We start from the raw sequence: 17,476 nt of genomic DNA, 5'->3' as shown, positions 1-17,476 counted from the left end.
ACCAAATATCTGGGTACCCTGGCCTAGCTAAGTTGACACCTAAAACTAACCATCACAGCTATGTAACAGGACATATTCATAGGTTCTAGGGATTAGAGCAGAGACATCTTTGCGGGGAGTTCTAGTATGCCTGTCATCTCCTCTATGAAACTTCCCATAACCATTCCAGCCCTCACTTATTAAACTATACCTGCCACTACTAGAGTCTATGTTCCTAAGTATTTAGCTAGTCATTGATTACTGCCTTTTTCAAATCAGATTATTTTAAAATTGGTGCGGTAACTATAAGCTTTTCGGAAGATGAATTTCTGCTTGTGTCCTGTGTCTTCTCATCCTTTCCCTTTCATGTTCACAGTTCTGAGTACATAGTAATCAGCATATTTCTTAGATACTTCTTTAAAAACAAGTAACATATTTTAGTTTTGAAGACACTTTATATTATCCTTGTTTTTAAACTCAAATTGAGTACCGGAAAAATCAAATGAACACCTAAGGTGTCATAGAGTAAGACACAGCATTTAGGACCCTTATAGGCCCCATCAATACTCTTTCTATTACCTCAAGTTAAATGTTTATAAATAATAATCTTATGATCATAAGGCAAAGACATTGTACATGGATATATATTTCCCGTGATTTACTAGTATGAACATATATCATTTTCATAATCAGTTTCACATACCATTCTGAAAAAAAAATGTTTTTAGCAAAAGAATGTAAAGAATAATCTAAATACCCAGGAATACTATGATTCAGTATTATGGTTATTATTTTTTTAAGTTCTTATAGTTACATAGTATGATTTTTAACATGGGTTAAGTTCAAAATAGTTTGCAAAAATGAAGTATTGCTCAAGTCTTCCCTATTCCCTGCCAGTGTTTTAATGCTACCCAATTAAAAAAAAGAAAAACTTGCTGACTATCAGGGTCTACAGAGGATAATTTAGTCCCAGTACAGTTCAGTCACTGATGTCTGACTGGTATTAAGAATTTTCTCGGTCAATATCTAAATAACATTGAGGTTAATCAATGATCCTTTAACAAATTATAGCCAGGATAAAAGAGGTAAAAAAAGCAAAAAACAAACAAACAAAAAAACCCAAACCAAAGCCAAAACCAACACATACACACACACACACACAACCACACACACACAACACACACTCTTAGTATGTTTCTGCCTGGTAATCTTTTATTGACTGATACCAGTCAAACTGTACATTTCCTAGCCTAGTCTTCTGGAGATTCTAAAGAAGCTGAAAAATCACCACTTGACCTGATAGATGACAGAACTGAGAAATAGACTTCACATGTTTGACTTTTGTAGCTGCAATCATTTTCATTTAGTGATAAAGCACAAGTCTATATCTGAGGATATCTCATTCAAAACTCACCAGCTTCGAATTGATCTCCCTCTGTTATACAGCAACTTCCCACTAGCTATCTATTTTACAGTTGGTGGTGTATATATGTCTATGCTACTCTCTCACTTTGTCCCAGCTTCCCCTTCGCCCCCCGCCACCCCAACCCAGTGTCCTCCAGTCCATTCTCTGCATCTGGATCCTAATTCTTGCCCTGTCACTGGGGTTCATCAGTACCATTTTTTTTTTAGATTCCCTATATATGAGTTAGCATACAGTATTTGTTTTTCTCTTTCTGGCTTACTTCACTCTGCATGACAGACTCTAGGTCTATCCACCTCATTACATATAGCTCCATTTCATTCCTTTTTATGGTTGAGTAATATTCCATTGTATATATGTGCCACATCTTCTTTATCCATTCATCCATTGCTGGGCATTTAGGTTGCTTCCATGTCCTGGCTATAGATGATGGGTGATGCCTTAGAGGGCCAGGACAGGGAGGGTTGGAGGGAGTCGCAGGAGGGAGGGGATATGGGGATATATGTATAAATACAGCTGATTCACTTTGGTGTACCTCAAAAGCTGGTACAAAAGTGTAAAGCAATTATATTCCAATAAAGAGCTTAAAAAATAAGTGTAGACATAAAAGAAAAATTAAAAAAATAAATAAAACAGTTTGACATTTTCTTAAAAAGCTAAACATAGAGTTACCATACAACCCATTAAATACCCTCTTAGATAACCCCAAAGAAAGGAAAATATATACCCATGTAAAGACTTATATGTGAACATTTAAAGCAACATTACCAAAAAATGGAGACAGTTCTGATGTCAGTCAACTGGTAAAGGGATAGACAAAATATAGTATAGCCATATAACAGAACTAATCAAGCAATAAAAAGGAATGAAGGACTGATATGTGCTACCACATGGATGAACTTCAAAAACATTATGCTAAGTGAAAAAAGCCAGGCACAAAAGACCATGTACTGTATGATTTCATTTACATGGAATATTTAGAAAAGGGAAATCGATAGAGAAAGAAAGAACAGTGTTTGTCTGGGGGTGAAGATGGGAACAAGGATTGACTACAAATGAACACAATGGATGTTTGGGGATGATGGGAAATATTCTAAAATTGTATTGGGGTGATGTTGGCAAAACTGTATGTATAGTAAAAATCATTTACTTGCATGCTTAAAATGGAGTAAAATGAATGGGTTTTATGATGTATAAATTGCCCATCAATAAAGCTATTTAAAAAAAAAAACTCACCAGCTATAAAACCAAAGACAATGTTCTCTCTCATCAGTAGCTCTGCAGAAAGAAAACTGTCTGGATAAGGGGAATGGCGGCACTGCCATGAACTAAAACCCTGGCACTCTGCCCAGAACCCCATGTGCATTTAAAAAACTGCACTTATTCTCTTCCATATGTGACATGAGGAATAGTAAGAAATCCAGCCATACAGTATCAATAGCTCATATTTCAGAGTCAGAAGCCCTGTTTCAAATCTCCTGTGTGCTTCTTGTTACTCAGATGTGCTTGGGCAAGCGATAGAATCACATAAAGTCTCCATTTCCTCCTTAGCAAATGGTTTGAATAATTGAAACTCTCTCCCCATAAGAGAGATGTTGTGAGGATTAAATGAGGATAACTTGAATGCTCCATAACTGTGTGATCAATAGAAACAATTTTCAAAGCACTTCCTTAGTATAGGACATGGAATAAGTAATTAAATTATCATTCTGTAATGAGAGACTTACGGCTAATTGATATGGGTACCAGACCCTCAACTAAAACTATTTATTGGGTCATAACCAATATATATGACAACTTTAGTGATACTTGATTTTCTTGCAATCCAGGACCTCATAAACAATCAGTTATAACTGAAGCTGCATAGTGGAAGAAACTACACACTGTTTACTAGACAAGTATTAACTCAAATATAAATATATATTTAACAAGCTATAAATAGTATTTAATTTGGCAATTATATTGATTTTCTATTTCCCCTTTCTTGAGTTAACAGGAAATTTTAGCCAGAAGTCTCGAGAATCTCTCTCTTCTGGTTTCATTTATATCCCCATCTTTCATTGTTGAATCCTATAATGCCCAGAATAACTCTCCTATGTATTCAACTCAGTATCAGAACTTTTAATACCAATTTCTGGGATTCTTTGGTCTCTCCTTCCTCAATAACTGCTCAATGCAGCGCTGGAATTTAAAAATATTTTTCTATCCCACAGCATTTTCTCTTTAAAATGCTGGCTACAGATGCTGGCATATCCCTTATTACACAGGATACAACCCAGGAAATGACTATTCCCTTTATTTGCAAGGCACTGCAGTTCTGTACAATATCTCTTGATCAGAATTCAAGATTCTATAATCTTGACCCTATGTCATCATGAGAATGGAAGGGATTTTTATTATCGGTTGCTTTTAGTCAAGAGCAAAACTGTTTTCAGGGTGAGAGGAATATCTTGGTAGTTAATGTGCTACCTGGAAAGTAAAATTATCCTTACTCATCAGATGTAAAGAATTCATTGGCTTACATAATCCTTACAGTGTAGCACTTAATGTGCATGAATGCTTTTCCCAAGTCTTTAAGAGTTTAAACTTTAAATTGTTTATTACTCACTTTCACTTTTTGTTTAGGTTACACTTTCACATATATCACAAACACTGGGTCTTCATAAATACCCTGTGCAGTGAACTGGGCAAGCATCTCCCTACGGGGACACTAAGACTTGAGAGATGCCCTGAAGATGATGAGCATGGTGACTGAGGAGCCAAGATGAGGACCGAACTGTGATCCGCATCCAGTATATGTTTCACATAACACAGTGACTTCGTCATGTGTAATTTTTATTGAATACTAGTCATCTCAATATTTGTTTTTAATCTTCAAGATAAAGTTCACCAAAGGAAGAAACTAGTTTTATATTTCTAATGTTTCTTCTTTTCTGTCATCAACCGATGATCTAAATGACACTTAAAGCATTTGGGCAGACGATGGTGGAGTAGGACGAGGTGGAACTCAACTCTCCCTACAAATATATAAAAAATACATATACATGTGGAAAAATTCTCATTGAAAGCTAACTGAAGACTAACAGACAGACTCCTGTACAACCAAGGCTGTAAGAAAGATACATACAGCATCAGGTAGCAAGGCAAGAAAATGATCAGGTTTAGACACGTGCCCCTGGGAGGGGACTCAGAGGAAAAGGGAAATTACATGGGTGGAGACCCTCCTTGGCGAGTGAGTAGTTCAAGCCACACTTTGGATGCCTCAGCCCTGGAATCCAACAAAAGGAATACAAGCCCCCTTGGCTGGTTAAGGGGCTAGTAGGACTAGCAGGAAGGCTGTGGGAAGCCTGGACTCTGCTCCTAAGAAGTATGCAAATGCATGCTTGAACCCGAAGCAAGAGAGAGGGAGTGGAAAGGGAGGACGGAAACTGTGCAGTTGACTGGTTTCCCACAACCACCCTGACGGCATCCCAGCCTGAACCAATCAAACAGTCCAGCACTATTTGCTCCAGAATATACCAAGCGCTGCCATGACTGAGGAAACAGCTTATCTGTAAGATGCTGTGGTGGCTCAAACCCTAAGCAGCATATCAATAAGGAGGGGGCAGCCGCTACTGGCAATTAAATATGCATCATATCAGAGGCAGACCATATTTCTGACAGTGGCCAGGCTACCACACCCTGTACCCTAACCTTAACCAAATACCCATACCAGCCTCCTTTGTTCCAGCACTGACTCCCTCTGGGGTTGAGGGTGCTGGTGCTGGGAGGGGGAAGAGCATGCACTAAAAATGAACTGAGCTAGCTCAGACCCAACCCTCAGGGCTTCTGCTCTAGAACTTGGGATCTGACCCTGCCCCACATCTGGCTCTAGCCCTAGCCCCTCCTTCTCCAGCCCCACCTCCTACCAAGGTGATAACTTCCAGCACATCCTGAGGAAAGACATGACTTGTGTTCACATCAAATCCAGCTCCCCCACCAAAGGAACTGGGCACACACAGACTGTATAGGGATGCTCCTATGTAAGAACAACACTTCAAGATCATAAGTAATTGTTTGACCTAATAAAGACAGAGAAAGATAAGCAAAATGAGAAGACAGAGGAATTTGTCTCAACTGAAAGAGCAAAAGAAAACCTCTGAAAAAACAACTAATGAAGCAGAAGTAAATAGTTGATTCGATAAAAACTCAAAGCATTAGTAATATGAATGCTAACTGAATTAGGGAAAAGAATAGATGAATACCATGAGAATTTTTACAAGAAAATAGAAAATATGAAAAAGAACCAGTCATAACTGAAGAATACAATAACTGAAATTTAAAAAAACCACATTGGAATGAACAGCAGACTAAATGATACATAAGAATGCATAAGTGATCTGGAAGATAGAATAATGGAAATCACCCAATCAGAACAGTGAAAAGCAAAACAAATTTAAAATAAATGAAAACAGTTTAAGATATCTTTGGGATAACACTAAGCATACCAACATTTGCATTATAGGGGTCTCAGAGGAGAAGAGAAAGACAAAGGGGTCAAAAATGTATTTAATGAAATTATGGCTGATAAATTCCCAAGCCCAAAGAAGGAAACAGATATCCAAGCATAGGAAGCACAGAGCATCCTAAACAAGATGAACCCAAACAGATCCATACCAACATATATCTTAAGTAAAATGGCAAAAGTTAAACATAAAAAGACACTTGTAAAGGCAGCATGAGAAAAACAAAGATTCATATACAATAACCTCTATAAGGCTATCAGCTGATTTTTATGCAGAAAATTTGCAGGCCAGAAGGGAGGGACAAAATAAATTCATTTGTAAATATTTTCTCCCAGTCTGTAGGTTGTCTTTTTGCTTTGTTTATGGTTTCATTTGCTATGCAAAAGCTTTTAAGTTTAATTAGGTCCCACTTGTTTATTTTTGTTTTTATTTCTGTTATTCTAGGAGATGGATACAAAAAGATTTTGCTGTGATTTATGTCAAAGAGTGTTCCTCCCATGTTTTCCTCTAGGAGTTTTAGTGTATATAGTCTTACATTTAGGTCTTTAATTCATTTTGAGTTTATTTTTGTATATGGTGTTAGAGAATGTTCTAATTTCATTCTTTTATATGCAGCTGTCCAGTTTTCCCAGCACCACTTATTGAAGAGACTGTCTTTTCTCCATTGTGTATTCTTGCATCCTTTGTCATAGACTAATTGACCATCAGCGTGTGGGTTTATTTATGGGCTTCCTATTCTGTTCCATTGACCTACTTGTCTATTTTTGTGCCAGCACCATACTGTTTTTATTACTGTAGCTTTGTACTATAATCTGAAGTCAGGAAACATTTCTCCATCTCCATTCTTCTTTATCAAGATTGTTTTTGCTATTCATGGTCTCTTTTGTATTTCCATACAAATTCTAGTTCTATAAAAAATGCCATTGGTAATTTGATAGGGATGGCAATGAATCTGTAGATTGCTTTGGGTAGTATGGTCATTTTAACAATATTGATTCTTCCAATCTAAGAACACAGTATAACTTTCCACCTGTTTATGTTGTCTTCAATTTCTTTCATCATTCAGCAAATACTAAACATTATGACAATTAGTTAATAACATGATTTAGTAAATCTGAGGCATAGAGAAATGAGAAATCTTTCCCAATGTCACAAAATGAATACTGCTTAGGCTGGAAAAAAGAATCCTTATGTCATCACACTATTTTTATTCACTTAAATTAGGTCAGCAACCAAATTTCCTTATTTCTAGAAACTTTTAAGTAGAATGTTTTCTTGGTATTACAAATAATTGAAAAAAAAACAAGGGATAAATGGCAGACATGTTCTACAGAGATAGTTGTACTGATGGTAAACTAATGGTGGAAAAATGACATTTTATATTTTACTATCATAATTTAAAAGATAAACTGAAGAAAAAATATATATTTCTAACATCAAACCATGAACTCTCACTTAACATCTCAGTTAACTCATCTATAAGAGTATTAAACTAATAAATATTTACCAGTTTAGTCATGTTTTTATCCTATGATTGAATAAGGAAAACAAATTCTAGGACAATAAGGCAATATTTTGAATTTTATAAGAGCCCTGGGACTCAAAAGTATTTTGTCAGGATTGTGAAATATCAATTGAATTAAGTAGAGCCACTGATTCACATATCTGGGAAGAAAATAAAATCACTGCTGTTAATTTTAATATCTGATCAATTGATGAATCCTTTCAGCCTTGAACATGAATACTGTGTGCCAGGCAATTAGAAACTGGGAAATTATGATTCAACTATTTTACACTTTTTTAAGCTAATCATAATTTGCTACCTTCACACATATGCCCTACTTATTATTCTATAAACAAGAAGGTGTCTCTCACAGAAAGAGAGCTCTCTGAGACTCTACCCCAGGAGAGGCATTTTGGGTTCTCCCCTGTAGAAAAACAATTTGAGAACTTCTCATTTCTTGGGTCCAAAGGATTTAGTATTATTTTCTGAGAAGGAGAATAGGAGAAACTGCACTACTACAAGCTTCATATCATGTCTCTAAAGGCATTAAAGTCTTTTCCCATAACTTCTTGTAAGATTCTTGGAACAAATATGCCATATCTTAGGTTAAATTTAATCACTTGACAATAGGAAAAAACTGCCCATGACATTCCTTTAAATGGGAAAATTACATTTCCATATTTTTATATATTACATTCTTAACTTTAATTTACTGCTGTATAATTGTTATAATTATATAACATACAATGAAATTCAGGCTTAAAACATATCACAGAGGAGCCTTAACCAGTACAAGATATCTATTTAATCACATTTCTGCAATTCCTAATCTTGGGATTGAAACAGCCCCAGTAGGAAGACTACTGCCTGGAAATGCTTGACTTAACATCATGCCAAGAGATAGATAAGAGTTTACAATGTTGGCTTTAAAGTGTGTATATGGGGACAGGGGAACTGCTTATGATGTAAACACCACAACAAATGTTTGACATCATTTTGACAGTGACACCATGGTTAGACATGATGGAAAATAGAGCAGCAGTTGTTTCCACTGTGTGTGGACATCTAAAAGGATAGTTCTACACATTAAAAAAAATCAAATCTAGTTTCCTGTATCATGTGTGATTAATGGTGGCTCAAATTCATCCTTACTCAGGGATGAGAACAGAGGAATGAAAGAATCATTGAGTATTCAAGACTCATATTTTTTAAGCATGTATTAAGGATGATTAATTTGGACATCTGAGCCAATACTTCTAATATATATTAGAAGGTTTCAGGGAATTCTACCAACTTAAAACTCTAACTGCTATTAATATATTGAAGATAAATTTAAGTATATGTATAACTAAGTTCTGAGTATAAATTTCAAAAGGCCTATCACCATATCACACAATGAAATAATAATCTTCTATATTTTCAATACATAATATATTCAATATATAATACAACATAATAATATTACAGCATACAATAAATATTAACTCCAAGCACACTGCTTTTTTGTTGCCTTTTTGTTTGCTTAATAAACATTTTTCTCATTTGGATGCAGTACCTGTTTGCAAATTTCAGTGGTTTATCTAAGAAGCTAAAATGATGTAAAAACCTTATGATGCATTTAAATTCCATTGAACTGGTCCTTTTTGAGCCTGCACTTTCCACCAAACTATTAAGAGTCCTATGAAGCGTCCCTTCTACCACCCTAAAACAAACGATTTTTCTGAACAGTGTAATTTTGGGCTAAATATCAAGTCTGAGATGAGCTGACTTTCCTGAAAACAGCTGTATCAAAGCACAGAGAAGCAGAAGAGATGGCAAACAGAAATACACGTATCAGTGGGAGACACCCAAAGTGTCTTCCAAAGAGTTTGGCATTGGAAGTTTCATTCCTTAAGAAATAGCGGCAGAACTATCAGTGTGAATAGTTTGCATTTTATTTCATACATTGTTTTCCTCTGATTATAGTGTCATCAGTTCTTAGTATAACTGAAAACATATTTTCTAGACACCTAATAGAAAAAAAAATTCTATAGCCAATTCCCCAACAAAACAGTGTTTGTTACTATTCTTTATCAAAATTTATCCAACATAAAATGAGATTAAATTCATATTGAAAAATTAAAAATTAGTCATTTTCTTCTATAAAATGATTATTTTGATATAATAAATTACCAAAATGTTAAATCCTTATACTATTTTAATACTCAAATCCTTCATAGACTTTTACAATCTAATCCTAAAATACAGTAAACACACACGTAACTGGTGGGTTGAACAAACATGACTAAAGAAATACAATCAACACAACTTTATGAATTCTCATTGTCCTTTCAATATTTAGTCATAGAAAACTTTTCTTGTTTTCAACTTAAAGGAAAAGTTATATGATCACTTTATTCCACAGAAACACTCTGAATTATTTCATCAGAAATGTCCAGTACAATAGCTTAAATCTTCATGATTCATTGAAAAGTAAAGTTTCTGGTCACTCCTCCCCACAAGCCCAACCATGCCACCCTTCACCACCAGTATTGCTGAGTAGCAAGTAGGCTGCTGCTTTTTTTATGAAGGGGTATGACTGGCTTTTCCCCTTTATTCTGTTCATAATCGTACTTCATGCTTTGTCTTTTTGGGGTTAGATTTTGGGGAAAATGAAATACAGACTATTCGTGTTAACTGGTACTCTGATAAAATAATACTCTTTGAACTTGGCATAGGTTGCAAATCAATCCTAGTCTCTGAGTCACTTTCCTGGAAACCTCTGAGAATGGTTAGTGGGACTCTGTGGACAATGCCGGAGTGGATCACACAATTTGTCCTATACCTGTCCTTCCCCAGCTGCCCTCTCACCCTCTTACTCCCCAATCCTCCACCCCTAGCTTTCTAGTTACCCACTCTTACACAGTCTTTTGGGCAGGATTCAAGAGGGCTCCATTCTTGCAATTGTTTTTATGTGGTTGATGTTTTCTTTGTTTGTTTTTGCTTTTAATGTACAATTCTTAGAGTCCTTTCTTCTCCCAAAAAAAAGCATGCCACCATTCCACTGCTAACATCACTCTGGCTTTCTTACCCTATGTCAGGCAAATCTTCTAAGTCTCCAGTGTGGGCATACTCTCTGGGTGTTTCCTATGGGGTCACTGTAAATGGCTGAGGCTTACAGTAAGTCCCTCCACTTAATCGGGCATCCTGTATTTTATCTGATTACTTTATTCACCCTCCCCTTGTGGCTGAATAGGATATAACAGCACTTCTTTACAACATATCCTTTCTAAATCTCATTCCAACTCCCCTCTTAATCCAGGCTTTTTTCCCTAAGAGGTAAAGGCAGGGAACTTAGTTTTTGGATATTTCTTTTAATTAATGTATTTTAGTATATCCCATAACTCAAGTATCAAAAATCTACCTTATTTCAGTGTCTCAGCTGAAACTTTAAATTTAGCTTCATGTTTTAATAAATGTTATATATTGTACCTTTATGGGATATTTTTAAATTCTCTAAAACTTCATATATTTTAAAATACACTGTGTAGCCATTTACTATTGTAATAGTCTTTTATTATAATAATTTTATATATTTACATTTCTATTTTATTCATGTTTATGTATTTTATACTTATGTGAATTTATATATTAAATTTATAGTTTATATAGCTTATAATTTATATAATAATTGTAATATTTAATCTAATGCCTCAATTCTTCCAGGAACTGCAATAATAGCCCCATTCTTTCTGGAATTGCCCTTTTTTTGTTACAACCATGATCTTCTATGACTCTATTCTTTAGTCCCTTTGACCTGCCGAGGATGGGTCTGTGATCAAAGTCAAACAAACCTGAGTCATACTCACAGACACAGTCAGAGTCACAGTCAAGCCAATCATTGTCCACTGGTAATTTATAGCAAATCTGAGAAAAATCAGTTAAACTAAACTTTATCATATAAAATTCAGAAGCTTTAATTAATCATATGTCTTACTTTCTAGAGATAACCGGATTTTAATAACAGATATGGAGGAATCTGAGACTCTGTTCTATTTATTTCTGTGGTCTAGGTGCCGTGCTTGACCTTCTCACACGTGGGATGTTTAATTTTCCTTTGCTTTTTAGAGTGATGATATTTTTTGTCTAATCTAGTTGGAGTTACAATCAACAGATACAATCAATTACATCTTACTTTACAATCAATAATTGTTTAAATGTTGCAATTCATTATTTTAATATTGCCTCCAACAAAATATTATCAAGGTTTTTACAAAATGTCATAAGTTAGGGAAGATGATAGGTTTACAATAGATCAACTAAAATAAATTTGTCCTATTTTAGGAATATAGTTAGAAGAGATAGAAAGAAAAGAGCATCACAATAGACAGTTAATACTTGAATACACCTCACATGAATATTCAATCCACAAAATATTTATAAAACCATTATTACAAATGGGAGGTAATATCTGAGTGGAATTGTAATTAAGGTAAGAAAATAAGGGACTTTCCTGGTGGTGCAGTGGTTAAGAATCCACCTCCCAATGCAGGGGACACGGGTTTGAGCCCTGGTCCGGGAAGATCCCACATGCCTCGGGGCAACTAAGCCTGTGTGCCACAACTACTGAGCCTGTGCTCTAGAGCCCGCGAGCCACAACTGTTGAGCCCACATGCCACAACTACTGAAGCCTATGCACCTAAAGCCCATGCTCCACAACAATGAGAAGCCTGAGCACACAATGAAGAGTAGCCTCTGCTGGCCACAACTAGAGAAAGCCCGTGTGCAGCAACAAAGACCCAACTCAGCCAATAAATAAATAAATAAATAAATTTATTTAAAAAAGAATTAAAAATAAATAAATTTATTTAAAAAAGAATTAAAAAAGGTAAGAAAATAAAAACTAAGAGTATAAGCTCTAAAAATTCTTAAAACAGATCAAATATTCTTAGTAAAACATTTTTTAACAATTTATTTTACATAAGGAATTAAAATTAGAATGAAAATCTCTGCATATATGAACATTGAGCAATGGCATTGTTTAATACTTTTTGTGTGTGTGTCTCTAAACCACACGTCTCACAATGACAGGCAGATAATTGAAAACGTACAATTACCTACTTTATCTTCATTTTAGCATTACATCCAGTCTTGGCTCTAACAAATATTTTAGGCAAATGGTTTGGTAAGCTGTTCTTTGCCTCTTTCAGAGTTCTTCCCCTCATTTCATTAATGTCCTTCCAAGAGCTTCCTAGCGCTCTTTTGCTACCGTATTTTTGGTGGTACAGATACTTAATCAGTTACTCCTGTACCAGTCCTGACTCTAAGTCTAAAGCTCCCCCTCTGCATTATCACTCATCAACACATCATGACGTAATCAGGTGTGAAACAGGTAAATCACCTTTATAGACATTCAACTAAAGTGTCTTATTTTGCAGGCAATACACTGATGATATAAAATTTTGTATATTTACAGTTTTTACTTCCACCTTTATGTTATTTTATTCATATTTTCTAAACAGAGGAAAAACTGTTTCCTTTTTCAGATCTACCATTTTGCAATAAAGTTCACGTAATTTTTATGAAAGGACTTTAACTTATAGAATATATAATTATACTTTAATATTTATCAAGCTTGTTATATATCTTCATTTCAGAGTTCACATAATCATAAAAGAAATAGAAAACAGGATCTGAGATGATATTAAAACATATATACTGTAAACATAGTAGAAAGCTGAAAATATTCCAACTGAAAAAAGAAGTGTAAAATACCTGTGTTCTGAGGAAACCAATATGCAGCAGTACATTAGAATGATACTTTTCTGTGGTGTTCATACTCATTTTAAAAATCAAGAAAAATGTAATGATAAAAATATGGAGCCCTCCAAGAACTCTGCCTCTGAAAGAACAATAGAGGGGAAAGAGGTGATGGGTAATGACATATAAAAAAGAAAAGGAAAAAAAACAAAATCTAGTGAAACATAAGGAGTGAATCAGATTTTCCAGGGGGGGTAAACAACATCAATCTGCTTGACATATGAAAGTCACACAGTTGGGGATGGGAGAGATTACAGTTACCAAAGTACTTCTTATTGCAATATGGATACAGAAAATAATAGCTGTCAAAGGGACTTTGAAAGGGCCAGGATTTAACATAAATGAACTAAGGTGGGGGGAGGAGGTCTTCTTGAGAGAGCAAGCATTAGGAACTCACACTTTAGTTATTAACCTAGCAGCAGGCTTTATATTGACTATTTCAAAGCAAAAAATAAAGCAGGTAGCAGGATGGGCTGTTATGGTACATTGCATTTAATTTCTCACACTACACTTGAAAAGAGAAGAATTCAAGATTATTTTATTTGTAAAATAAGCTAATTAATTTACTTAAGCTAAAGGGAAAAAAATGAAAAAGAAAAAGAAGTTACCTATCTGCATAGTATATATTTTGAAAAACAATTTTCAATTTTATTTTTTATTTAGCTATTAGATACATAGTGTTCTAATTTCTACTTTTAGTTTAAAAATTATTATAGAATTGATATATGTCAGTGGTATGGTGAAGTGAGTACATGTTGGTCTTTCTAATATTTTGTCTTTGAGGAGCCACTCCTGTGTATATGCCTGGACTTGGGTCCTGCAGTAATAGTGACTCTCCCTGCCTTTATCTCACCCCCACCTTATTACCTGGTTCCAACAAATGGTGATCATCTGATCCACAATGACCAATGAATGGGCCACCTTATGCAGTTTGTTCTGCCTAAGGATGTCTGGCCAAGGCAATGAGTGGGGCCTGAAATCTAGCCATGCTTCCTTCCCCAAGCTGTGTACCCTGGCATGAGGTGCATATGCCTGAAGAAAGGTCACCTTTCTCTAATCCTCATAAAGGCTCCATCTGCTTGCCAAGCTGTTCACCTACAGGGCTGCCTCTACCTACTAGGGAAATCATTTGCTCATTTGTACAAAGGCTATGGAGCCATATGGGCTGGCAGAGGCCCTGCCAATGAGAGAAACTCCATACTCTTTGCCTCAGTGCCTGAGTGACTGTTTTGTGGATGGACCCAAGCTCAAATCTGGTCAATTAGAATTCTCCCTGAACTTTTACTTGATTATGAGCTTGAAATATTGCACTTAATGGCCAGGTTTGCTAAATTGAAAGGATGGTCACAGCCATATTCCTCACTATTTGCAGAATCTATTTGCAGCATCAAGCAAATACAAGGAGGAAAAGAGGGCTAAGAGAGGGGAAAAAAAGAAAAGCTCTGGTTTGAATCCGTTGTTCCAGGCCTCACTGAAATCCCTACCAGCATCTCCCAGCTACAGCAGCCAATGGATTCTTAACTAACTTGGTGCAAGTTGAGTTTCTGTCATGTTCAAATGAAAGAGTTCTGATATACACTGGCAGCACACTGATTAGTTCTGTTGTTTCAATCCACTAGAAAGGCTGTTGTGCATAGTGGAATGCTACTAATCTCCCCCTAATAGCAGTACTCCAGTTACTATGTAATAATAAGCATCTGTTGCCTTTCAGCTTGAACCTGTATGTAAACACTGATGTTTTCAGAGTAAGTGACTGATTACAGTGGGATGAAGTTAGGAAAGAATCTCTGAAGTTAGATGCGTGGTTTGCCTAGTCCCAAAGTAATGAAGCTGGATTGGCAAAAGAATGAAATGGAACATTCCTCAATTTGAGGAAACAACATGAGCACAGGCACAAAGAAACAAAGACATATATTATGACTTTTTTTTTTAAATTTTATTTATTTATTATTTTTTGGGGGGTACACCAAGTTCAATCAACTGTTTTTATACACATATCCCCGTATTCCCTCCCTTCCTTGACTCCCCCCACCTCGAGTTCCCCCCCAACCTCCCCACCCCAGTCCTCTAAGGCATCTTCCATCCTCGAGTTGGACTCCCTTTGTTATACAACAACTTCCCACTGAATATCTATTTTACAGTTGGTAGTATATATATGTCTGTGCTACTCTCTCGCTTCGTCTCAGCTTCCCCTTCTCCCCCCGCCCCCTCCCAAACCTCGAGTTCTCCAGTCCATTCTCTGCATCTGCTTCCTTGTTCTTGTCACTGAGTTCATCAGTACCATTTTTAGATTCCGTATATGTGAGTTAGCATACAATATTTGTCTTTCTCTTTCTGACTTACTTCACTCTGTATGACAGACTCTAGGTCTATCCACCTCATTACATATAGCTCCATCTCATCCCTTTTTATAGCTGAGTAATATTCCATTGTATATATATGCCACATCTTCTTTATCCATTCATTTGTTGATGGGCATTTAGGTTGCTTCCATGTCCTGGCTATTGTAAATAGTGCTGCAATAAACATTACGGTACGTTCTCAATGGGGAAAAACTGGAAGAATTCCCTCTAAGAACAGGAACAAGACAAGGGTGCCCACTCTCACCATTATTATTCAACATAGTTTTGGAAGTTTTAGCCACAGCAATCAGAGAAGAAAAAGACATAAAAGGAATCCAAATTGGAAAAGAAGAAGTAAAATAGTCACTCTTTGCAGATGACATATTATATATAGAAAACCCTAAAGACTCTACCAGAAAACTGCTAGCACTAATTGATGAGTTTAGTAAAGTAGCAGGATACAAAATTAATGCACAGAAATCTCTTGCATTCCTATGCACTAACAACGGAAGAGCAGAAAGAGAAATTAAGGAAACTCTCCCATTTACCATTGCAACAAAAAGAATAAAATACCTAGGAATAAACCTGCCTAAGGAGGCAAAAGATCTGTATGACTCTTTTAAGTTTGAAATGAATGAATTTATTAGCTCACTACTGAAAATCTTCATGGATAGTGTGCAAGCAGGATTGTTTTTCTAGCACAAGTCTTAGGAGTAATTATGATTGAGTAGTTATGCTGCTTAGGTTATAGGTCCAACCTTCACCAGATCTGATTCGTCAAGGTAACGAGGCTCTAATCAGTATTGTCTCTAGCTGATGGTGGAGGCAGCACCATTTGACCAAGCACCCTGATAAGTGTTTGCCCAATGTAGGAGCTGGAACCATTATTAGAAAAAGGAAAATACATGTTGGATAGGTAAAAACCCAAGGTCCAGAGAAGAGAATAAGCTGACTGGCTAGGTGATAAGGAGGGAATCTATTAGATAGCATGAAAAATGAGGTTGGGTAAATGAGGGGGCCAAGTTCAAGAAATACTGGAGTGTTTTAAATTTGAGGTATTTGCATATCAGTATTGTACATAAAAATGGAGTTTACACATAGTAGTGTTTAGCACTGGAGAAATACCTGGGAAAATGTGTGCCTCTTTCAAACAGGGGGCTCACGTAATTTATATTCTAAGCTGTGACACTTCTGAGAGTAAAAAAGAGGTAGTCTTAATGATTATACTGGAATAGGAGGCATAAATTGGGACTCTAACCCAGAAAACTGGGGCAAATGGCTACTCTTTTTTTCTTAGGAAAGTGGTCAGAAAGACTAGTTTATATACATGTCTTGTGTGTAGTGCCACTTGACTCTCTTATCATAGCCAGTCAATTCCAAGTATCTGTGACTAACCTTAAGGCAGTCACCTATAGCTGAACATAAGAGGGACCAGGTGATTGGCAGGAAAATATGTGCCAGAATGGATTCGTGATCAGATGGTAATTTACAAAGCCAATTGGATCCTCTCCCTTGAGAAATGTTAGATTCAAGATACACAGAGCAAGACTAGTTGGAATGAAACAGAATCTAAAAGAAACTCACAGATAATGTAGTGTATTAGTTGGTGGGGTTAAAGTTCTGTAAAAGTTAGAACCAAATATTCGTGTCTCAACCAACAGAAGTTATATCTTACTCCTGCAACAGTCCAAAGTGAGCGTTCCTAGTCAGTGGAAAACTCTATTCACACAGGGATCCTGAGAGTAGGATTTTGTCCACTTTGTGGCTTTGTTGTCCCCAAATCACAGATCAGGATTACCATTTCTACCATCAGGAGGGATAGAAAAGACACTGGAGGAACCAAAAGTTTTTCTTAAATGTCTTGGCCAGGAGTGGTTCACATAATTTCTACTCACTTTCCATTAATGAGAAGTAGTCACAGGAG

Source organism: Hippopotamus amphibius, chromosome 3 (assembly GCF_030028045.1).
Source record: "Hippopotamus amphibius kiboko isolate mHipAmp2 chromosome 3, mHipAmp2.hap2, whole genome shotgun sequence".
In the NCBI taxonomy this organism is placed as follows: Eukaryota; Metazoa; Chordata; class Mammalia; order Artiodactyla; family Hippopotamidae; genus Hippopotamus; species Hippopotamus amphibius.
Note: the sequence above shows the minus strand (reverse complement) of the source record.